The following is a 25,263-nucleotide window of genomic DNA, read 5'->3' as shown; positions in this document are numbered from 1 at the left end:
TTTTAAGAACTTGGATTATGGTACCATCCGGCAAACTTTCTCACTAAAATTAGTACTCATTTTTCAAACCTGGAACAAAAGAAAACATACAGATAAAACCATAAAATGCTTGGTTGGATAGAATAAGAAAGTCAAAAAACAATAAAAAAGACACTTAAATATAAAATTGTTAGAGGAATTTGTCAATTTTGACAATTTTCAAATGCCATCTTGAAAATAGCTAACTTCTGGTCGGCAGATTTGGGTAGACTTTGTTTCTGATGATCAATTCACATGGTAGAGATTTAAAAAAAACACGTTCACATACCTTTTGTTAGAATTTGTTTTAGGTTATGGGTTTTGGGGGCTAAATTGACTTGACCAATTGAGAAGTTTTGAATTGAGAGAAAGTGTACATCCCCATCATCCTCTACATTAATTTACTAAGGGACTGCTGGAAATAGCTAAGCATTGAACTAAGCTTTCTCTGCCAGCTCAATAGACAAAGAATGAAGCAGAGACAGAATATGTGCACCACTGTTATGTTTAGCATAGAGCTGCAAAGCCCCATTCTCATTGTTCTAGCTGTCAGACCCCCAGCAATCAGAAAATTATCCCCTATTTGTAGATATCCATTTAATTACTTATTTGTTTTAATTCTGTGCATCTCACATGGGTCATTTCAGTGCACAGAAAGATGTATTCTCCAGTTAAAATTGACATTTCCATGTGGAATGATTAAAGATGACGGTCGTTCAGGAATGTTTTAACTAAAAGGTTCATTAATCCCAGGATCTTAGTGGCTTCACAAGCAGTCGAGAAACCCATTCTAACCCAGAAGCATCTGTGGGTCTCAATCTATGTAGAGATCACAAATGAAGCATCTGTAAAGTCTAAGAGACTGAGGTATTGCAAGGGAAAATCGGTCTTGAAAGAATTGGGTTGTTTTAGGTGGGTTGAGAGACGAAAAAAATATCAAAGCACTACTCCTGGATTTTATTTTATTTTAGCACTGGAGTGCGGCTGCTAATCTGAGTTCCCTGACCAAAGTATTATACTTACCAGCTGTCATCTTCAGCTCTTCCCAGCGCCGCTTCAGTCAAGCGTCAACTTTTTGTAACCGCAACTTCTAACTAACCGGAAGTTAGAGGTAACAGTCGCAAGCTCTCAGTTTTAGCCTATGAGTCCATTACTCTGGCCTTGTTCTGGCTCACACATACTTAAATTGAGTTGTAACTTCTGGATCGTCCCAGTAAATAGTGGCATGATCCAGTGGGCCACAACCTGCAGGAAACAACCAGAGCATCACTGATAAAAGATATAGTGGCCTGCTGGTAAATTAAGACTAGGGGCCAGGAACTTAGATTAATGACACTACTCTGGCACTGCAATAAAAAAAAACAAAATGCTGGAGTGGTGCTTAAAACTAAGGTAAGCCACTCATAATATTTTTGCAATATTTTGGTGCTGAAAAGAACCTAATAATGGTGGTTAACGTTGGAGAGCTAGCGGCCACCATTGCTGCTGGAACAAAAGTCATGTCAACCATACTTTCAAGTCATCCTAACAAAGTTGCACATAAAGGCCTTCCGTAGAGATAATGTATTACGGGTACAGCAGGATGTTTATGAGTATGAGCTCTTAAATTAGATGTTTTGAACATCAGTTGAAATCCACATTAACAACCTCCTTTGATGCTCAGAAGGAAGATCTGTAGCTCTGTCATAGAGAGTTCTAAAGTTATAAATGAGTGCTCTGAAGTTACCCCATCAAGTGAACCACATGAGATTTGTTTATCGCTAATTATCATAGACCAACCAGCTGCGGAAAGCGAACCACAACGGCAGCCACCTGGGTTGTCTGTACAAAATGAAAAGACATAAATAGCTATTCCAACAGCAAAACAAAAAAAAACACAGCAGCCAAATAATCAAGTATTGACAAATTTATGTAAGTCTGCTATTGCCTGATGTTCTCCTTTAAGTAAATCATGGCCAAGAGCAAAATTCCTCACCCAGAGCGATTACAATGGGCTGAAAACATTCTAATAAACCTGATCATTATAGCATTAAAGAACCACTAGAGACTGACAACTGTCTTCCCATTATCTTCCTGTAGTAATCCTAACAATATTAATTGAGTTTAGACTCTTCCTAGAACTGTTGTAATCCTCTGGTTTACAAAAGACTATTGCTATTGTTGCTCAAGGTCAATTGGGCTGTGGGCGCTCACACAACGCGTGTCATTCTCTTCCCGGCGTGACTGTTGGCTGCTCTAGAACACCACAACAATAATACACTAGGATTGGCTGGCAGGGGTAGGAAATTAGTCTCTTAAAAACTAATATGTTTTACCCTGCAATCATATTTTCCTGTGTTAGGAAGGGATCAATCAGTGTCACTTGTCTTGAAATAATTCCACTTCATTCCCTCCTGTGCAGATGGCAGCTGTGGAGAAACTCATTGCTGTACCTTCGACTATCAAATAGAGGGGGCGTAGTGGTCTTTTGATGTGTGAGCTTCTGTTTCTTTCATTCTTTTTTTTTTATTTCTGCTATTGAACCCATAATAACTTTAAGTAAGGAAAAAGTACAAATAAAGTACCTAATAATAGTTATTAATAATAAAAATAATAATATGAGTAATAAAAGACTAATATAATTTCAATTGCTTTTGTCAGAACCTAATATTATAACACAGCCAAAATATTTTATATTTTATATTTAACTGTGTTTGCTGTTATGTCCAGAATTCATTAGTGGAAGAGTTTAGGTACCATAGAACTCAGTCACAAAGTAAGAGACCATGTAAAGTTACATAGTGGGGTCACTCAGTGCATAAAAGTCACCACCTGCTTACTCCATAACTGCTGAGTCAAAAGCTCCTCTGGCATTAACCTCAGAACAAAAGATTCATGGCATGGGTTTCCAAGACTGAGCAGCACATGCAACTAAGCACAATGCCAAACATTAGATGGAGTGGTGAAAACCAGGTCACCACTTCACTCTTTAGCAGTCAAAACTTATCTGTCAAGTGATGAATCATACCTCTCTGTCTAGCAGTCCAATCAGCAAAACTAGGTTTGGCTAATGCCAAGAGAACCTTAACTATCTTGTACCAAATTTAAAATTTGGTGAACAAGGGATAATGCTGTGTTTTTTAGATGTGGGCTTTGAACCACAAGCCCCAGTGAGCACATTTTTGACAATATTATGCTTCAAACTTTTTGGGGAGAGTTCAAGGAACGTCTTTTTCTGTTCAGCATGTCTGTGCCCCAGTGCACAAGGTAAATACAGACATGGTTGGGTGAGTTTGGAGTGACGGAACTAGACTAGCCCACAAAGAACCCTGACTTAAACTTCATTAAGCACCTTTGGGTTAAGCTAGATTAGAGATTGTGAGCTCAGCCCTCTCCTACAAAATCAGTGTCTGACCTCACGAATGATCTTCTGGATGAAAGGGCAAAAATTCCCATAGACACCTCTTTAGAATCTTGCAGAAATTATTTCCAGAAGATTGTATGCTGTTATATCTGCAAAGGGGGCACCAGTTCGATATCAATGCTTATTAATTAAAAATGAGGGGGGTTATAAAACCTCTTGTAGTAGTAATGTGTAGTGATACTTGGATGTCATGCAACTATCTCGGAGTTCAGATATGCTCGGCACTTGATGAGCATTAGACAGTCTTCAATTTTAAATTCTAATTACAAGTGTGGATTGCTCTGCGAGTCACTGTAATGCTGTAGCGATCTTGGTAGTGGCCTTACTGTGATTGTCTAGCTGTATGAAATCATCAGGGGTTATAAAAGAACAGACGCTGATGCTGAACTGGTGGTGAAGCTGAACCATTGTCTTTGTAAGTTATAATTTTGTGCTTTGCTGTTTGTATCAGATACATTCTGCATTTAGCCTATGGAGGATGAGAGAGTTGCAGGAGTAGGGAGAATGACTGAATACAGTCTCTAGGCAGGGATTAAGACTTTGCAGTCCATTGCTAAAAGTATAGCTGCTGCAGTTGAGCACATTTTTTTTGGGGGGAGACAATATTGTTATCCATATTACTTGCTTTGTGTTACATTTCTGTGTTATATAACACCCCATTAAAGAGTTGAAGAATTTTTCTGCATTCAATTATTCATCCATTTACTATTATGTGCTCTGTGGTACAGTCCGATAATATATAAGTCAAAAAAGCGTTGAAAAATGTTTCTGTTTCAATTACTCATTCATTTACAATTATGTGTATTGTGTTACATTTCTGTGTTATATATCAGTCCAAAAAAGCGTTGGAACATTTTTCTGTATTCAATAACTCATCCATATACTAATATGTGCTCTGTGGTACAATTCAGTGTCATATAACACTCAAAAAAAGTATTGAAAAATTTTTCTGCATTCAATTACACACTCAAAGAGTTTTACGTGCTTTGTAGAAGATTTTGGTGTTATGTAACACTCCAAAAAAATCATTGAAAAATGGTTATAGATTGAATTTTTCATGAATACACTTTTGCACGCTGTGTGTTACATTACAGTGGTATTAAACTCCAAAAAACAGTTTTGACTGCTGCAGGTGACCAATTTTTTTATTGTTTTAAAAATAAACTTGATTTCAGGAGACCTAGCAATCAGAAAATGCAGGGAGGCATGGTACAACACTTCTGAAGCCAGAGCAGTGCAAACAAGTGGTCATTTGAATAGCAGATATTGCTTCCAGCATGCTTGGCAGCACCATCCGGTCCGGTGTGCCATAGACTGTGTTTGTGAACTGTGTGAATTTGGCGCCATTTGCGCCATTGCCACGCTGCTTGGCGCGCGCGGGAAGAAAGAGGGGCGGCCTTCGTGGGCGGAGCCTGCCGCAGAGCGCGAAGAAGAGAAGTGCCGCGCGGGAAGAGAGGGCAGCGTGCGAGAGGAGGAGGAGCTGAGGCCTATAGCTCGGAGCGTCGGGCCTGCGAAGCGGCCGCCGGTTAGCTCCCGCAACCCCCGGCCCTGGCTAACATTAACTAGGGGGGGAGAGAATGTCTGCGCCACAAGCCAATGCAGCGGCGGACGCCGCTATCCATGCCCTACATACCGGGAGCGGCCTGGCTACCGCAGTACTCGGGTGAGTCACATACCCTAAGTGAATTTAAAGAGAGACTGTGCAGCTTGTTTAAAGTTTACCCTCTGTCTGAAGACCAGAAAGTGAATATCCTGATTGGACAGCTAACGGGTGCAGCGCAGAGAGAAGTGAAAGCCTGGCAGGACACTGATAAAGAGACTGTTGCAAAGGTCCTGGCCAGAGGGCACAGGACAGTATCAGAGACTATGCTCTCAACCTGCAGGAGGCGCTGCAAGCAGTTAAACAAGTTGACCCTGAGAGTGTAAAGGAAGAAGATCAACTGTTAAAGGAGCAGTTCATTGAAGGGCTCCTGTCCAGTACCCACAGAGGGCAGTTATGTATTTTAACCCTGCAAGACCCTGATCTGGACTTTGCTAATTTCAAGGACAGGGCTATCCGGGTACTACAGGAATCCTCTGACAGCCGTCCAGCGCCCCCTAGGCGCCCAGCGATCACCTACCATCAAGAAGCTACATCCTTTCCTTCCATCCCTGTGGAGGCTGATGCCCAGACTCTGGATAAAGATCCAACTGAGGAGCTGCGTCTTCAAGTCCAGGAGCTGACCAAAGGGATGGCTGCACTCACCAGAACCGTGCAGTTCCTGCAGGATTCCTCCAAAGAAAAGGTCCAGCTTGCTTCCAGTCCAGAGGATGTCCCGTGGCTCCGGAGGAGGAGAGCCCTGCCACTTCGAGGAAGGAACAACGATTGCTACGACCAGAACGGACGTCCCATCTGTCGCCGCTGTTACAAGGCAGGTCATCTTGCAAGGTACTGTCCTGTAAAAGAGCAACCCCTGGGGCAGAGGGCCAACCCCCAGGAGTAGGTTCAGCAGGCCCAAAGAACTGGAGAACCAAGTATGTGGGAGGGAGACCGATCCTTCCTGTGGTGATTGACGGCATCCCCATGAACGCTTTGCTGGACACTGGCTCCCATGTGACCACTATGCCGAATATTTTGTACAAGAGGTACTGGGCTGATTCTGAACTCACCCATGGCCCAACTGATGAACTAACAGTAGTTGCTAGTAATGGTCATACCTTGCCACAGATTGGATGCAAGGAAATTACTGTTAAAGTGGGCCGGATGGAGCTAAAATCACAAGGTCTGATAATTGTTGATATTGATCGACGTGAATGTAATCCCATGATGACTCTTGGTACAAATGTAATTGAAAACTGTCTGTCCGAGGTTATTGTCTTGTTGCAACAGGTGGCTGAGACTGCTGGTTCCGGAGAACAAAGAGTCCTGCAGAAGGAGATCCGAGCCCTGATGCAAAGGCAACAGGTAGAACTCTCTGGTGGAGAGATTGGCAGCGTCAGAGTGAGTGATGCTTTTCCCATTGTAATACCCCTAGATGAGAAATGTTGGTTTGGTGTCGGGCTGCCATAGGGCTCAGAGGGTAGGATTACCAGGCATTGGTAGAGCCAGTATATTCAGATAGCAGGCCCACTGTCCTGACAGCCAGAGGGGTGGTTGATGTACGAAAGGGGAGAGTACCTGTACGCCTTCTGAATTGTGGGGAGGAGGAAGCCACAATACCTCGGTAAGCCACAGTTGCTAAACTGCTCACTGTTAATAACAACTCATTGCAGGCAGCAGAGCCTTTGGTCTCATCCGATCCGGTGGAGGACAATGGCCCTGTGAAGCAGCCAGATGAGTGGTGTCAGCAACTGCAGGTGGGAACTGACTCTACACCTTCATAGCAGAAAAATGGGGTTTACAGAGTGACACAAGAGTATGAGCGGGTATTCAGCAAACACCCACTAGATTTTGGGCAGGCAAAAGGGGTGCAACATCATATCCCCACTGGAGACCATCCACCCATAAAGGAGAGGTACAGACCTATACCCCCAACACAGTACCAATGTGCTAAGAGTATGTTGAAAGAGATGAAGGAAGCTGGGGTCATTAGGGACAGTTGTAGCCCATGGGCAGCTCCAATAGTGTTTGTAAAGAAAAAGGATGGTACTATGAGAATGTGTGTTGATTACAGGAAATTTAACAGTATCACACATAAAGATGCCTACCCATTGCCTAGAATTGAAGAGTCATTAGCTGCACTTAAAACTGCTAACTACTTTTCCACCTTGGATCTCACCAGTGGGTATTGGCAGGTTCCCGTGGCAGAGGCAGACAAGGAGAAAACCGCATTTACCACTCCAATGGGTCTCTGTGAGTTCAATTATATGCCATTTGGGCTCTGCACTGCTCCAGGAACCTTTCAACGGCTGATGGAGTGTTGCCTGGGACACATGAACTTTGAAACAGTCCTGTTGTACCTGGATGATGTCATTGTTTTCTCCAAGACCTATGAAGAGCATCTGGAAAACCTGGCCGAAGTGTTTGAAGCTTTGTCCAATTTTGGCCTGAAAGTGAAGCCTTCAAAATGCCACCTCCTGAAGCCTAAGGTACAGTACCTCGGTCATGTGGTCAGTGCAGAAGGTGTGGCACCAGATCCTGACAAGGTCACGGTCATCCGGGACTGGACGAAGCCCAGCAACCTCCATGAGGTACGCCAATTCCTTGGACTGGTAGGCTACTACCGGAGATTCATCAAAGGCTTTACTGAAATAGCCACCCCGATCCAAAACCTTCTGGTGGGGCAGTCCAAGAAAGGCAAGTAGAAGAATTCCACATTTGAATGGACTGAAAAGTTGGAGATGTCTTTCACCAGATTGAAGATGGCTCTCACAGGTGACGAAGTTCTGGCCTACCCAGATTATGACAAACCCTTTGTGCTGTACACGGATGCCAGCAATGTGATTAGGAGCAGTACTGTCGCAGGTACAGAATGGAAAAGAGAGAGTGATCTCATACGCCAGCAGGAAGCTGCGTCCCACTGAGAGGAATCCTGATAATTACAGTTCTTTTAAGCTGGAGTTCCTTGCCATAGTCTGGGCTGTCACCGAAAGGTTCAAGTATTACCTAGCTTCTGCCAAGTTTACAATCTTCACGGACAACAACCCGTTGACCCACTTGGACACTGCCAAGCTAGGAGCACTGGAGCAGCGATGGATGGCTCGGTTATCCAATTATGAGTTTACCATCAAGTACCGGGCAGGGCACAAGAATGCCAATGCTGATGCGCTATCCAGGATGCCTAATCTGCCAGATGCAGGAGAAGACCCTGAGGCTCTGGAAGAGGTAGAATTGCCTCCCTTCCACTGGCCACTGGCAGCCCAACGTGCTCAAGGAGTGAGAAACAGGCAGCCTGGCTTGAAGGAAGTCACTCTGAATCCGTTGCCCCATCATGATTGGGCAGAAGCGCAAGATAATGACCCTGCAGTCCGCCTGGTGAAAGAGCTGCTGACACAAGGTGACTCACGTTCAGAGTTGAATGCTCCTGGAGAAACTCATCAGTTGTGGAAGGAAAGAGGTCGGTTGTTCATTTATGAAGGGAAGCTGTGTCGGAGGAGTATCAATGCCCGCACACATGAGCTGGTCTGGCAGGTGGTGGTCCCAAAGAGAGATGCATCAATGGTCCTAGGAGCATACCACAATGGAGCTGGACACTTTGGTTGGAAGAAGTTGGAAACATTGCTCCGAGAGAGGTTCTACTGGACTGGCATGCGGAAGGCCATTGAGAGGTGGTGCTGGGAGTGTGGACAGTGCAACCTGCGCAGAAAGGATCGAGACAGCCAGAGAGCTCCCTTACAGCCAATCATCACCAAACATCCCCTGGAGTTGGTAGCCCTGGACCATGTGAAGCTGGTTCCAAGCCGGTCCGGCTACCTCTATGCCCTTACCATTGTGGACCACTATTCAAGATTCCTGGTGGTTGTGCCCATCAAAGATCTAACGGCCAGGACAGCGGCCAGAGCCTTCCAACAGCACTTCTGTAGGCCACATGGGTATCCTGAAAGAGTACTCACAGATAAAGGTCCAGCTTTCGAGGCAGAAGTGTTCCATGAGTTCTGCAACTTGTATGGTTGTAAGAAGATCCGGACAACACCTTATCACCCACAGACCAACGGCATGTGCGAGAAGATGAACCAGGTAGTGATTGATTTACTGAAGACATTGCCCTTGGAGGAGAGAAATCTGTGGCAAGAAAAGTTACCCGATATGGTAGATCTCTACAACCATATCCCAGTGAACTCTACCAACTGTACTCCAACGTTCCTGATGAGAGCAAGGCCTGGTAAGCTGCCTATTGACTTGGACATGGGAGTCCTGATGCCTGAAGTAACGTCAACAGATGCTGACTGGGACAAGGAGAGGCAGCAGCAGTACAGAAGGGTACAGGAGTGTGTGGAGAAGAGTCTTCCTCAGGCAAGGCAGAAGCAGGAGAGACTTTATAACCAAAATGCACCTGCTGTTCCTTTTTCGCCGGGAGAACAAGTTCTCAAGAGAAAAATAAGACTGCATTAGCTGTATGATCAATGGGAAGAGGAGCCCTATACAATTCTGCCCTAGAACTTTGATAATGCTAAAGTATGCCTTGCTAGCAAAGATGGAGGAGGGACCTCAGCAGCGGTATCCAGGGATCACTTGAAGTTATGCCCTGACCAGTTGAAAGAAAAAGCGGGAGGATCGGATAACATCCCACCTACAGAGGAAGAAAAGACAGTAAGTACCGTGCTGGGAGAGTTCCCTGCGAATTGGACTAGAGTTAATGATGCAATTGTGGTGCCGGTGTTGTTATTTCCCCAAGTAGAAGCACAGGAGAATAGGACTCAAGAAGACCTTGAAGATCGAGAAAATCAGGCAACAGAGGCCACACCTGCAGTGGAGCCAGAGAACCCTCGCCCTGCCAGTGGTGAACCTGTTATGCCCATGGTGCGTCCAAGAGTTACTAGACAATCTAGAATTCCTGTGCCATGTGGAACACCCAGTAGTGTATCCAGTACATTACCCACTGCACCAGTCTTATGCAGATCTACCCGCACCACACAAGGCATACTACCAGTTAGATATCGTATATAAAGTAATGTAATTGTTAAAATTGTGTAAATATGTAACTGTTTTTAAAGTTTTGTACCTACAGGTGACCTGTAAGAGTTCTCTTTGGTTTGTTTTATGGACACTGAACCACAGGACTTGTGTGTGATCAAAAACTTTTACCATTTGCCCAGGGATGGACCATGGACATTGATGCTGGACTTATCATCATAGGACCATTTTTGAGCTCTGGGTTTTTGTACATTTTTCTCTTTTTCAAATCTTGTACAATTATTGTTGTTTAAATGTTTGTATGTTGTTTTTCATGTTTTTGTTCAGCCCAGGAGTGCCGACTTTCACTAGGGGGGAATGTGGTGCCCCCAGGGGTATGGTCGCCACACTGGCTTTGCCTTCCTCCAGGGGAGGGTAATGCCAGGCTTGGAAGCAGTGATGGGTCTCTCCAGCAGTTAACCTAATGCATGCAACACAGTTCCACTCCGGGCCAGCAGGGGGAACTCTGAACCAGGATTCTGGAAAGGGGTGTCCTCTGAGGGCCAGGGGGGAAAGTGATCAGACAGTCTGCGGAGGGTGAAGTGTGCAGACAGGAGGTGCGAAGCTGAGAGGTTGAGCTGCAGAAGGCAAGCTCCCTCAGCTTGAGAGCGCACAGAACTGGAGCCTGGTCTCCACGGTGGTACAGATACTGACGGTCCTACCACAGATACCAGAGGAGTAGGAGGCTGTAAATGCCCTGCTCCCAGTAAAGACTTGGGACACAACAGCAATTGTCTAGTGAGCCAGGACTCAGGAGAGGAGTCCCCGAGAGAGACTACAGCTATCTGGCATACAAGTAAAGTTCTAGGAACATCTGAGGAGAGGCATTTCAGAGTAACTAAGTACTGGAGTGCTTCACACTACAAAGCGCTAGGAAGGAGACTGCACAGCCCTTCTGCTGAGAGAGAATCCTGATCTGCTTCCAGGCTAACCTGCTCCAATACCATCTGTAATCAGGACTCTGGACTGCAAAAACTCAGTAAATGTACAGAAACTACAACCGCTGTGTCTTGTCTGTTCCCTACGCTTTCGGCACTGTTACATCCCCGTGCCAGCTACATCTACACTGCCCTGGGACTACAGCTCCACCTGTGGGGAGCTTTACCATCTAAGCTGCACATACCATCCGTCCCAGCGGATCTGTATGCAGCGTTGGCCTAACACCATATTTGTCAAACACAACTGGTGGCATCACAAACTATCCTACCATTAACTACATCTCCCCATTGCTTGGGCGCCCAGGGCCACGGACCGGGTCACTGCTGCTGTGACACATCCCCCTGACACCGGCCCGGTACCGAGTACCCCACAGCCCTGGGAGGGCGACCCATTAATGAAATCGCTACTGAACAAACATTGGCTTGTCCTATCCAAAGACAACTGACAACTGTTATTGGATTCACTACTTGACTAAATTTCTTTGGCAGTTGCACAGTGGTACGCCTTGTAGATGAGGGCCAGAAAGAGCAAGTGCTCATGTGGATAACAAGTGCCGCACCTTCACTAACAGTTTGTCTGGCACCATGAGCCCCCCTTAACCCCTTCACTACCAAGGGTGGTTTGCACGTTAACTACCGGGCCAATTTTTACAATTCTGACCACTGTACCTTTATGAGGTCATAACTCTGGAACGCTTTCATGGATCCTGGTGATTCTGACATTGTTTTCTCGTGACATATCGTACTTCATGTTAGTGGTAAAATTGCATTCAAATAACTTGCGTTTATTTGTGAAAAAAACGGAAATTTGGTGAAAATTTTGAAAATTTCGCAATTTTCCAACTTTGAATTTTTATGCCCTTAAATCACAGCGATACGGCACACAAAAAACTTAATACATAACATTTCCCACATGTTTACTTTACATCAGCACAATTTTGCAACCAAAATTTTTTTTTGCTAGGAAGTTATAAGGGTTAAAAATTGACCAGCGATTTCTCATTTTTGCAACACCATTTTATTTTTAGGGACCACTTCACATTTGAAGCCACTTTGAGGGGTCTATATGATAGAAAATACCCAAAAGTGACACCATTCTAAAAACTGCACCCCTCAAGGTGCTTAAAACCACATTCAAGAAGTTTATTAACCCTTTAGGTGCGTCACAGGAATTTTTTGAATATTAAAAAAAAAATGAACATTTAACTTTTTTTCACAAAAAAAATACTTCAGGTTCAATTTTCTTTATTTTACCAAGGGTAACAGGAGAAATTGGACTGCAAAAGTTATTGTGCAATTTGTCCTGACTACGCTGATACCTGATATGTGGGGGGGAACCACTGTTTCGGCGCATGGCAGAGCTCAGAATGGAAGGAGCGCCGTTTGACTTTTTCAATGCAAAATTGGCTGGAATTCAGATCGGACGCCATGTCACGTTTGGCGAGCCCCTGATGTACCTAAACAGTGGAAACCCCCCCAAGTGACCCCATTTTGGAAACTAGACCCCCCAAGGAACTTATCTAGATATGTGGTGAGAACTTTGAACCCACAAGGGCTTCACAGAAGTTTATAACGTACAGCGGTACAATTAAAAAATGATATTTTTTCCACAAAAATGATCTTTTCACCCACAATTTTTATTTTTCCAAGGGTAACAGGACCCTAAAAGTTATTGTGCAATTTGTCCTGAGTACGCTGATACCCCATATGTGGGTGTAAATGACTATTTGGGCGCATAGCAGAGCTCGGAAGGGAAGCAGCGCCATTTGACGTTTTTGGCTAGAATTGAGATCGGACACCATGTCGCGATTGGAAAACCCCTGATGTACCAAAACAGTGGAAACCCCCCACAAATGACACCATTTTGGAATCTAGACCCCCCAAGGAACTTATCTAGATGTGTGGTGAGAACTTTGAACCCCCAAGGGCTTCACAGAAGTTTATAACGTACAGCAGTACAATTAAAAAATCATATTTTTTCCACAAAAATGATCTTTTCACCCTCAATTCTTATTTTTCCAAAAGTAACAGGACCCTAAAAGATATTGTGCAATTTATCCTGAGTACGCTGATACCCCACATGTGGGTGTAAACCACTATTTGGGCGTATGGCAGAGCTCGGAAGGGAAGCAGCGCCATTTGACGTTTTTGGCTGGAATTGAGATCGGACACCATGTCGCATTAGGAAAGCCCCTGATGTACCAAAACAGTAGAAACCCCCCACAAATGACACCATTTTGGAAACTAGACCCCCCAAGGAACTTATCTAGATGTGTGGTGAGCACTTTGAACCCCCCAGTGCTTCACTGAAGTTTATAACGTCCGGGCGTGAAAATAAAAAAATCGTATTTTTTCCACAAACATGATCTTTTAGTCCCCATTTTTTTATTTTCCCAAGGGTAACAGGAGAAATTGGACCCCAAAAGTTGTTGTCCAATTTGTCCTGAGTACGCTGATACCTCATATGTGGGAGAAAACTACTGTATGGGCACACGTCGGGGCTCGGAAGGGAAGTAGTGACGTTTTGGAATGCAGACTTTGATGGAATGGTCTGCGGGTGTCATGTTGCGTTTGGAGAGCCCTTGATGTACCTAAACAGTGGAAACCCCCCACAAGTGACCCCATTTTGGAAACTAGACCCCCTAATGAACTTATCTAGATGTGTGGTGAGCACTTTGAACCCCCCAGTGCTTCACAGAAGTTTATAACGACCGGGCGTGAAAATAAAAAAATCGTATTTTTTCCACAAACATGATCTTTTAGTCCCCATTTTTTTATTTTCCCAAGGGTAACAGGAGAAATTGGACCCCAAAAGTTGTTGTCCAATTTGTCCTGAGTACGCTGATACCTCATATGTGGGAGAAAACTACTGTATGGGCACACGTCGGGGCTCGGAAGGGAAGTAGTGACGTTTTGGAATGCAGACTTTGATGGAATGGTCTGCGGGTGTCATGTTGCGTTTGGAGAGCCCCTGATGTACCTAAACAGTGGAAACCCCCCACAAGTGACCCCATTTTGGAAACTAGACCCCCTAATGAACTTATCTAGATGTGTGGTGAGCACTTTGAACCCCCCAGTGCTTCACAGAAGTTTATAACGACCGGGCGTGAAAATAAAAATATCGTATTTTTTCAACAAACATCATCTTTTAGTCCCCATTTTTTTTATTTTCCCAAGGGTAACAGGAGAAATTGGACCCCAAAAGTTGTTGTCCAATTTGTCCTGAGTACGCTGATATCTCATATGTGGGAGAAAACTACTGTATGGGCACACGTCGGGGCTCGGAAGGGAAGTAGTGACGTTTTGGAATGCAGACTTTGATGGATTGGTATGCGGGTGTCATGTGCGTTTGGAGAGCCCCTGATGTACCTAAACTATTGAAACTCCCCACAAGTGACCCCATTTTGGAAACTAGACCCCCCACGGAGCTTATCTAGATGTGTGGAGAGCACTTTGAACCCCCAAGTGCTTCACAGAAGTTTATAACGCCTGGGCGTGAAAATAAAAAAAACATTTTTTTCCGCAAAATTATATTTTTGCCCCCAATTTTTTATTTTCCTAAGGGTAACAGGAGAAATTGGACCCCAAAAGTTGTTTTGTAATTTGTCCTGAGTAGGCTGATACCCTACATGTGGGGGTAAAACACTGGGCACATGGCAGAGCTTGGAAGGGAAGGAGCACCATTTGACTTTTTCAACGCAGAATTGGCTGGAATTGAGATCAGACGCCATGTTGCCTTTGGAGAGCACCTGATGTGCCCAAACAGTGGAAACCCCCAATTATAACTCCAACCCTAACCTCAACACACCCCTAACCCTAATCTGAGCCCTAGCCCTAACCCTATCCCTAACCCTAACCCTAGCCCTAACCCTAGCCCTAACCCTAACCCTAGCCCTAACCCTACCCTAACCCTAACCCTAGCGGGAAAATGGAAATAAATACATTTTCTTTTAGTTTTATTATTTTTCTCTAACTAAGGGGGTGATAACGGGGGGTTTGATTTACGATTTATGGCAGTTTTTATGTTTGGCGGCTGTCGCACGCTAAAAGACGCTTTTTATTGTAAAAATAGTTTTTGCATCACCACATATTGTGAGCTATAATTTTTCCATATTTTGACCCACCGAGTCATGTGAGGTCTTATTTTTTGCGGGACGAGTTGATGTTTTTATTGGTACCATTTTCGGGCACGTGACATTTTTTGATCGCTTTTTATTCCGATTTTTGGGATGCAGAATGAACAAAAACCAGCTTTTCATGAATTTCTTTTGGGGGGTGCGTTTACACCGTTCCGCGTGCGGTAAAATTGATAACGCATTTTTATTCTTCGGGTCAGTACGGTTACAGCGATACCTCATTTAGGTCGTTTTTTTATGTTTTGTCGGTTTTTTGCAATGAAAACAATTTTATATAAAAAATAATTATTTTTGTATCGCTTTATTCTGCGAGCTATAACTTTTTTATTTTTTTGCGGATGATGCTGTATGGTGGATCGTTTTTTGCGGGACAAGATGACGTTTTCAGCGGTACCATGCATATTTATATGCGTCTTTTTGATCGCGCGTTATTGCACTTTTTGTTCGGTGGTATGATAATAAATCATTATTTTTTGCTTCGTTTTTTATTTTTATTTTTTAAGGGGTTCGCTAAAGGGGTTAACTAATGGGACAGTTTTATAGGGCAGGTCATTACGGACGCGGCGATACCAAATATGTGTACTTTTATTGTTTTGTTTTTTTTTTATTTTCAAAAAATGGATTTATTGGGGAATATTTTTTTTTTTTTTAACTAATTTATTTAGCGATTTTTTTTAAATTATTTTTAACACTTTTTTTTTTTTTTTTTTACTTTATTACCTTGTCCCAGGTGGGACATCACTGTCCTGTGACAGATCGCTGATCTGTCACATCACAGATCACTGTGACAGATCAGCGATCTGTCACAGGCACTGCTGCAGACTTCCTCATGCCTGCGCTTTGCAGGCACTGAGGAAGCCAGCTTCCTCAGGCCCCCGAAGGCCCCCGTCGCCATCTTGGATTCGGGGGCCTGGAGGAAGGGAGTCCCCCGCAGCAGCGCTGCACATTGCGCTGCCGTGGGGGGCTCAGGGAAGCACGGAGGGAGCCCCCTCCCTGCCGATGCTTCCCCTTAACCCCCGGTACACCGCGATCGCGTTTGATCGCGGTGTGCAAGGGGTTAACGTGTCGGGGGCGGTCCGTGACCGCCCCTGACACATTGTGCCGGGTGTCAGCTATGATAATTAGCTGACACTCGGCCGCGATCAGCGGCGCTCACCACGTGGGCGCCGCTGATCGCGATGACGTAATATTCCGTCCATGGTAATTAGGTCCATGGTCACATGGACGGAATATTACGTCAATTGTAGGTAAGGGGTTAATCACTGTAATCCACTCTCCCATGGCACTCGCAACAGTCCGGAACGTAAAAACATTGTTTCCTTTCCGCATCCTCCTCTGCTTCATATATCTTTCTCTGGGACCACCACCTTCTACCTCATACTATTCAAAGTGTGCTCCAGAATGTAGATGACCGGAATAGTGATGCTGATGCATTGTCAGCGCTAACAATCTTATTAGCGATTTTGAAATTGTGCAGAAGGGTGCAGAGGTCTTTCATCTGTACCCACTCCGTAAGCATGATTTGCACCACATCCTTTCTTTGGGAGCTGCACAGTTGTGCGCCTTCTCCAGAAAGAGCATGTGCATGAATGGATGGCAAGTGCTCCATCAAGCGGCCTCCCCTCCTCTTCCTCCACTTTAATATCACATACAGTACAGTCCTCAGTAGTGGCATCCCTCTTGTTTCCCCCATGTCACAACTCTCCAACTGTCATGCTACAGCAATGCAGGTAACTGCAACCTCTACTAGATGGCAATAAAGTGGAAGGATGGTAACAAGTCAGCAAGAGCAGACCCGCAGTGCTGCAGCGAAGCTACCACCAGATTGCAGCCTGCAGCATCACCCCATTCCTGCCTCCTCCAGCAGCGACCCTGGGACCAAGTTTCACCGCAGTCACCACCCCTGTTAAGCAATAAGACGTGTGGATTATAAGAAGCACCACCATTTTATTTTTAAAAAATCCTATTTTTCTCCTCAAAATTGGTGGTGCGTCTTATAATCTGGAGCGTCTTATAACACGAAAAATACTGTACTACCTCACCTATTCCCCTCATGCCCTCGTCATCTGCAAAAGAGGTGAAAAAACAAACAACGATATTCCTCACCTTTCTGTAGAGATGCTTTTAATCCATTTGTCCCCCGATTGGTCTAGCTCTGCTACATCTAGATGGCAGGCTGCATGGTTGCATGAGGCGGTTAAGGTGCCTGTCATCCAGCAGAAACTGAGCATCGTGTGCTCAGTGTCTGCACGTGAACTTCTATTCCCTGTCTGAGGGCACCGCGGGCGTTAGAAAGTTCTCCTGCTCACGGTGCCATGAGACAGGACCTGCGAGTTCACAGCCAATGAACTCACTTCACATACGTGATGTCAGCGCGAGCGCCATGGGTATACCAGCCCCCAACTGTCTGCTTTAATTTAACTGATTGTCAAAAATGGGGGAATCCCAAGCCGTTTTTTAAAATTATTTACTTAGATAATTTAAAAAATAAGGCGTGGGGACCCCTCTATTTTTGATTGCCAGAAAGATGAGGCTGACAGCTGGGGCTGCATCTCACAGCTGTGAGCTTTACCTGCCCTGGTTAGCAAGAATACAGGGGATACCATGACTTTTTTTAACTTTTATTTATTTATTTATTCATTCACAGGCGCTTGCTGTTCACAGTACTCTCATCATCACATGCCTGCTCTTTTTGCTATCAGCGAGAACAGGCGTATGATGATGAGAGTAGTACTCTCATCAGTCGATGCCTGTAACGAGCGGTAACCTTTTTATGGCTGCTGAATCAGACACTGTCATCTGTGTGACATTGTGTTAACTGCAGCGCTCTGATGGCGGTAACGAACTTACCGCCAATCAGAGAAGATTTTTTTTGCACGCTGTCATACAGATGACAGCATGGAATACGCCAGATGTTTGTGCTCCCCATTCTGTTGAATGGGGTCTGGGTTTGGGTTCTGGTACCTGAGCTGAACTGTTTTTTAAAGTCAAGCAGAACTCGACAGACCCAAACATCGACAGGTCCACTCATCACCAATACTGAAGAACAAAAGAGTCTGTAAAAATCACATTGCCTGACTCTTCTCCTCAGAGAAGAGTTGGATGGACTTCATATTCAGTAGCCTGAAGACCGATATTGGCAGATTTGGCCAACTACACTACAGTTGTGCCCAAAAGTTTACATACCACGACAGAATTTTTGCTTTCTTCCCCTTTTTTCAGAGAATATAAATGATAACTCCAAAACTTTTTCTCCTCACATGTTTAGAGGTTGGGTGAAGCCATGACATTGGTATTGTCGATGTTCAGGAGGGACTACCGACTGTCTCTGACCTTTCTCGTAATTAATCAATCCCTTCCCTGAACCCAGGGCCCTAAGTAAAGACGCTGACACCATATGTTGGATAATAATTGGCCACAGAAGCCTTTATTTACAAACATACAAATATTTAACTGTAAAGTAAATAACACAGGAAGGGTCCTGGAAGCTCACAAAATCTGATGATTAACCATACTGAAAACGTGGACAAAATAGCAGACCATAGCTTACTCTCAGCGGTTACCCCACTAGATCACGACCACCAAATACCCTGAGGGGTTCCATTGTCCACTTAATACTGGGGATCCAACCAACCATTGCCAAAAGCCCACAAAAATCATCACACCAGAAAACCATAATATAATATCAATTGAGGAATCCATATACCCACAGATCCCCCAGACCAATTTAACACCAATTTCAAAGACCCCCCAAACCGCAGCATAGCTACAATGACAAAAAAACAAACAAAATTCCCCAAACTAACCCACCAGTTAGAGAACAGTTGGAGAACAGGAGAAGTCCCAGAAGACTGGAGAAGAGCAAATGTTGCTCCTATCTTCAAAAAGGGGAAGAAGGTGGACCCAGGGAACTATAGGCCGGTGAGTCTGACTTCTATACCAGGAAAGATCTTTGAACAAATTATTAAACAACATGTATGTGCATACCTAGATAAGAATGAAGTGATTAAACAGAGTCAGCATGGGTTTGTAACTAATAAGTCATGTCAGACTAACTTAATTTCCTTCTATGACAGAATCACTGATTGGGTGGATCAGGGAAATGCTGTAGATATAGTATATCTTGACCAGCAAAGCATTTGACAAAGTATCTCACACAATCCTTATTGAAAAAATGACTAAGTATGAAATGGACAAGGAAACTGTTAGGTGGATTCATAACTGGCTTAGTGATCAGACTCAAAGAGTGGTCGCAAGTGGCTGAACATCCAGTTGGAAGAATGTCTCAACTAGGGTACCACAGGGCTCTGTCCTGGGCCCTGTATTGTTCAACATCTTTATCAACGATTTAGATGAAGGAATTGAGGGTAAACTGATTAAATTTGCTGATGACACAATGCTAGGAGGGATAGCTAATACTAGAGAATAGAGAGAGGATTCAAAAAGATATAAATAAACTGGAGCAGTGGGCAGCAACTAACAGAATGGTTTTTAACAGGGAAAAATGCAAAGTACTACATCTGGGCAATAAAAATGAAAAAAGCATATACAGAATGGGAGGAATAGGGCTAAGCAACAGCACATGTGAAAAAGACTTGGGTATACTAATAGATCACAGACTGAATATGAGTCAACAGTGTGATGCAGCAGCAAAAAAGGCAAATGCAATTCTAGGATGTATTAACAGAAGCATACAGTCTAGATCACGTGAAGTCATTATTGCCCTCTACTCCTCTTTGGTCAGACCTCATCTGGAATACTGTGTCCAGTTTTGGGCGCCACATTTTAAAAAAGACATCAACAAACTGGAGCAAGTTCAGAAAAAAGCGACCAGAATAGTGACCGGTCTGCAAACCCTGTCTTATGAGGAAAGGTTGCAGGATTTGGGAATGTTTAGCTTGCAAAAGAGAAGACTGAGAGGAGACTTAATAGCTGTCTACAAATATCTCAAGGGCTGTCAGATGGTAGAAGGATCATCTTTATTCTCATTTGCACAAGGAAAGACTAGAAGCAATGGGATGAAACTGAATGAGAGGAGACACAGTTTAGATATTAGAAAAAACTTTTTGACAGTTAGAGTGATCAATGAGTGGAACAGACTGCCACAAGAGGTGGTGAGTTCTCCTTCAATAGAAGTCTTCAAACAGAGGCTGGACAGACATCTGTCTGGGATGATTTAGCAAATCCTGCTTTGAGCAGGGGGTTGGACCAGATGGCCCAGGAGGTCCCTTCCAACTCTTCAATTCTATGATTCTATGATTCTAAGCCTCCAGAGCGTGAACTGCCTAAATCACACCCGAGCTCCCCCTATAAAACTCCTTTTTTGCATACCCCACCCCATTGGCCCTGTCCCCACCCATCCAACCCCCTGTCATGTTGGTCTTTGCCACACCGCTGGGGGGAAGAGGTGGCTTGCTCCGGCCTGTACTTGACAATAGCATTGTCGATGTTCAGGTGGGACTACCGACTGTCTCTGACCTTTCCCGCAAGTAAAGACGCTGACACCATATATTGGATAATAATTGGCCACAGCAGCCTTTATTTATAAACACAAATATTTAACCATAAAGTAAATAACACTTGAAGGGTCCTTAAAGCTCACAAAATCTGGTGATTAACCATACTGAAAATGTGGACAAAATAACAGACCATAAGTTACACCCAGCTGTTACCCCAATAGCTCGGAAGCACCAAATACCCCGAGGGGTTCCATTGTCCACTTAACCCTGGGAATCTGACCAACCATTGATGAAAAACTCGAAAAATCACCAGACGAGAAAACTATAATATAATACCAATTGAGGAATCCATATGCTCACAGATCCCCCAGACCAATTTAGCACCAACTTCAAGGACCCCTCAACCACCACACCGTGGGTGTTTAACCACCTCAAATACCTGAGACCACCCACATCAAACTGCTATGGCCCTCTCAATACCACTCTGTAAACCAAGAGCCCACAGATCAATGCCTACAGCATTCAAATGTACCCCATCCCCTTCCTCCAACTCAAAATTACGCACTGCCATACCTCCATTCCTAACCACAATACTTGACACCACCCGCTTAACTTTTATTCTCGCCTTATTGATCTTATCAATCGATCTAGCGTGCTGTCAGCATTTCCGCGAAACAATATCTGACCACACCACGGTCAGACCACAAAAAGATAACCATAACCTAAGCAAATCATGCTTAATGTCCCTCACAAACTCTCGAAACGGTGAACCCCCAGGTCACTACCCCCGATGTGCAGAACCAAAATATCAGATGACCTATCAAGCCTAACACTATTATGAACCTCCTGACCCTGTTCCACTCCATCCCCCTGAAACCCAGCCACCTGATCACAGCTACATTCCTGTGGAAACCGAGTTGCCTTCCCTCATGCCGCACATCTGCACGCCTTGCTCCCCAATGAACGTATGAATGGCCCAAGATTCACACCAACAGAGGAGTGGGACCTATAGCAAAACACAAACATCTTACCACCAACTCTCATAAACAAAGTAGCAACAATCATCTCAATCATATGGAACCGCCCCGACCCCTTGAGGCCTAATGTAACTCCTGTAATGCTTGGAATCCCATCTCCTAATCTGCTGCACCATTTCAGGGCTTAAACCACAAACCGCCGCCTCAATTGATGCCCCAATCCGAAAAGAATGAGATGCAAATCGAGAAGCATCTAAACCCAGCAAAGCCAAACCCTTCCTGAAAACCTTAACTAACTGAAATTTTGACAGAAAAGAGCCATCCTCATGACACAATAGCGGTCCCCCTTGATCATGCCGAAAATTATTAAAAGACTGTAAGCAGAGTACTGGGAACATCAAAGATCCTGGCACCACCCGTAACACTACCAATTTACCCTTCCCTTCCTGGTCTGTTTTCAGTCGTCTGAGGCAAAACTCCAACAGACTCTCAGTCAGCACCATGTCCCTGACCAACAAGCCTCCCCCTCTACTCTTACTGGAAGACACAATTTCCCAAAACCTTAACGCCCTAAAAAAAGCAAGAGAAAAAAACAGTGCAGCCTCAAAATCATAAACACAAATTTCCTCCATAATCGCCCCTAACCACTCCAACATGCTAAATGAAAATGGGCTCCTCCCATCCCCACGACTACCTCTTTGCCTAAAGCCTGTAATTGCTTGCCTTACCAAGAACGTTTTCGTCAAGTCTCTCTGACCCTGAAGCTTGAAAACAAAAGCCAACGCTGCACTGATCCGTGAAACCTTCGCTGCTGACCAACCCTCAGCCCCCCCGACTCAATCACAATAATAAGGCTCCCACCTGATCTGCACCAGCACTGCTACCCAAACACGACATCAACCAACCTCCCATGAACACCACACTGACTGATAATCGGCCCACGTGTTGGAAGCCTAAGACACCCGAATCAAAGGTTCTGCAGCCCGGAGACCACACTATAAAGCTCTGCCGGGCACTCCAAACCCTGTTCTTCCACATCCAGGGCCAGCGACCGGAAACGCTCCCACTGCATACGAGACAGTGAATCAGCAATGGAATTCTTCACACCTGGCATATGCAAGGCAGTAACGTAAGCATTTATGGACAAGCAAGACACAACCAACTGTCGAAGAACCCGGATTACCAGAGGTGAAGATGACGTCAAACTATTGATCGCACACACCACAACCATGTTATCACAATTGAAATTCTCCTGTCTTGAAAATCATTCCTCCACAAATGCACGGCTACCAGAATGGGAAATATCTCCAGCAATGTTACATTCTTGACGAAACTCGACGAAAACCATTTCTCTGACCACATAGCCACACACCACTGACCTATAAAATATGCTCCAAAACCAACATCGCATAAAGCATCTGTAAACATATCCAGCTCGGCATTACCAACCACCTCTTCAATGAGCAAATAACGGCAGGTGCTTGCTAGATAAGCGAATAAAATGATGTGGAGCCCGAACTCCAGCTGTGGCAATGGCCAACCAAAGAGAAAAAATTCTACCCATCGGGATAATGCGGCAAGCAAAATTCAACTTCCCAAGAAGTGACTGAACTTCCCTAAAAGACAGCTTTCTCAAACACCTCACCTGCACCACCTCCTCCCACAAAGCTACCACCTTCTCCTCAGGCAATCTAAACTCCCAATTCACTGTGTCAATTATGTTTCCAAAGAAGGAAAGGCTCGTACCAGACCCTTCCGCTTTCCCAGGGGTCAGCGGCACCGAGAACCGCTCCGCTACCCAGTCAACTGTCCTCAAAATCACTTCGTAGCACTTGGACTGACCAGGCCCAATACCCCAAAAAATCATCCAAATGGTGTATCAGGGAATCAAAGCCGAAAACATCATGAACAACTCCTTCAAGAAACGAACTAAAAAGCCTCGAAAAACACACAAGGCAGAGAGCATTCCATTAGTAAATATCTGTCAACAAAAAAAGCCCCTCCCCAATAACAACACAAAAGCCTTACACTCTCATGGTGAACGGGTAACATGGGAAAAGAAGATTCGATACCTGTTTTTGCCAAAAGTGCCCCTCTGCCACAGCTGCGAACCCAGCGCGCCACCCCATCAAATGACGTATAACTCACGGCGCAAAGCTCCGGGTCATTCATGGACCTCCCATGGGGATACGACAGATGATGAATAAGCCTGATCTTATTCGGCTCCTTTTTCGGAACCACACCAAAAGGCAACACAACTAAATCAACAGACAGAGGAAAACTAAACGGCCTGGCCATCTTACCCAAAGCGACTTCCTTACCTAACTTTTCCATAACCACTTCGGCATATTGCTCTTCTGACCTAAGAGTCCTCAAAACCAGAGATATCTCAAAAGGAGGAGCAGGGATCCTGAAACCATCCCTAAAACCAGACAACAAGAGCTCCGCCTTACCCCTGTCTAGAAACCTACTTAGATAAGGGACCATCGCGTCCAGCTTCACTGGCGTCACCCACTTTGGTATTATTACTTTTCGTCTTCGCCTTGTTTTTTCTAAAACATCTTGTGGCACCATGTGAGGAACCACTACAGTGCGAGCAGAGATGCTCTTGGATTCCTCCCAAACTGGGCCTGCTTGAACGCTTCCGGGCAGGCACCATGCCTGAAGGATCCCCAGAGGGGCACCTGCGCCAGTGCTGAGACAGCGCAGGTGCGTCGGGGGGACATTTGCTCCGGAGGCCGCGAGGCCGCACACGCCGGGGACGCTGCTCACCTGCGTCCTCTGCCGGCACTGTCTCCCTGCCACCACCGATAATCGCTAACACCTGGGCCTCCAGCCACCTGCAGCCTCTCCAGGACCCCTTCAATAGACCCCATGGTAAGATGAGGGGACTGCTCACGATGCCTCCAGAGCGAGAACTGCCTAAATCCCACCCCCAGCTCCCCCTATGAAACCCCTTTTTTGCATAATACACCACACAGGCCCTGTCCCCACCCCTCCAACCCCCTGTCACATCGGCCTTTGCCCACGCCACTGGGAGGGAGGGGTGGCTTGCTCCAGCCTGTACTTTTATTGTCAAACGACTTTGTTTTCTCTTTTTAAATCATAAAGACAACCCAAAACATGCAAATGATCCTTATCAAAAGTTCACATACCCCATTTCTTAATACTATGTATTGCCCCCAATAACATCAATGACAGCTTCAAGTCTTTTGTGGTAGTTGTGGATAAAGTTCTTTATTTTCTCAGATAGTAAAGCTGCCCACTCTGATTGGCAAAAAGCCCCCAGTTCCTGTACATCCCTGGGCTGTCTAAAATGAACTGCGTGCTTGAGATCTATAGAAACATGCTATAGTAGTGGCATCAATGGCTCTACTTCTCTCTAGGGGCATAAGAACAAACTTTGAAGCTGGGGTGGTAAAATCCAGGATTATCTAATGTGAAAGAAAAACCAGAGGCAGCCTGTACAGAAGTGCTCCTGACTCACTCACACGGTAATACAGAGTATTTGTTTTGAATTTATTTTAGTACCCAAGCAATCACCAGTCATGAAGGAAACCAGACAATGAATATATTAGTCTGAATGTGCTGTCAATTCACCCGCACCTCTGTTCATCAATATAAATGATGTACTATAAAGTATCAAGGCCAAACACATTTAGAATGGAGTAGCAAAGTGCACGGTGTTTAATAATTTACATCATTTACCTGGAAGGTATGTGCTGAGACCAGTGATTGCC

Source organism: Dendrobates tinctorius, unplaced genomic scaffold (genome assembly GCF_039654945.1).
Source record: "Dendrobates tinctorius isolate UK_male_01 unplaced genomic scaffold, ASM3965494v1 ptg000272l, whole genome shotgun sequence".
NCBI classification, from domain to species: Eukaryota; Metazoa; Chordata; class Amphibia; order Anura; family Dendrobatidae; genus Dendrobates; species Dendrobates tinctorius.
This window is presented reverse-complemented; position numbering follows the sequence as displayed.